General features: G+C 42.6%; 1 protein-coding gene across 9 annotated transcripts in view; it reads right to left on the reverse strand.

Moving 5' to 3' along the window:
- The window catches only part of LOC106873676 (tubulin polyglutamylase TTLL5), a 152,629-nt gene that overhangs the window by 57,809 nt on the left and 94,053 nt on the right, over positions 1–767 (reverse strand). The window lies entirely within an intron of this gene.

Here is a 767-nt window from a genome sequence, read left to right on the forward strand (position 1 = left end):
AAAAGCACCCGCTATACTCTCGGAGTGGTTGGCGTTAGGAAGGGCATCCAGCTGTAGAAACTCTGCCAAATCAGATTGGAGCCTGGTGTAGCTATCTGGTTTCACCAGTCCTCAGTCAAATCGTCCAACCCATGCTAGCATGGAAAGCAGACGTTAAACGATGATGATGATGAATTATATGTATAGTAGCTGTGTGGTAAGAAGCTTGCTTCCCAACCAAATGGTTCAAGGTTCAGTCCCACTGTGTGGCACCCTGGGCAAGTGTCTTATACTATAGCTTCGGGCTGACCCAAAGCCTTGTGAGTGGATTTGGTAGATGGAAACTGAAAGAAGCCTATTGTATATATACAGGTATATATATGTATTTGACCCCCCCTCCCTTCACTTGACAACCGATGTTGGTGTGTTTATGTCCCTGTAACTTAGTGGTTCAGCAAAAGCAACCGATAGAATAAGTACTAGGCTTACAAAGAATAAGTCCTGGTGTCAATTTATTCGACTAAAGGTGGTGCTCCAGTATGGCCAGTCAAATGACTGAAACAAGTGAATGAATAAAAGAATATATAAAAGCCTTACTTCAAGTATTAGCTACTTTTTCTAAATGAACTGGCATGGCTTCTACAGCAGGTTGCCCTTCCTAATGCAAACTACTTAACAGAGGATACAGAATAGGACAAAGGAGCAGAAAGGGTGGAGCACTATTTGAAAACAGATATGATTAGAGACAGGGAATGAGTTAGATGCAGAGGATATCGGTTCTGTGTTGG

This window comes from Octopus bimaculoides, chromosome 6, assembly GCF_001194135.2.
Source record: "Octopus bimaculoides isolate UCB-OBI-ISO-001 chromosome 6, ASM119413v2, whole genome shotgun sequence".
Lineage (NCBI taxonomy): Eukaryota > Metazoa > Mollusca > Cephalopoda > Octopoda > Octopodidae > Octopus > Octopus bimaculoides.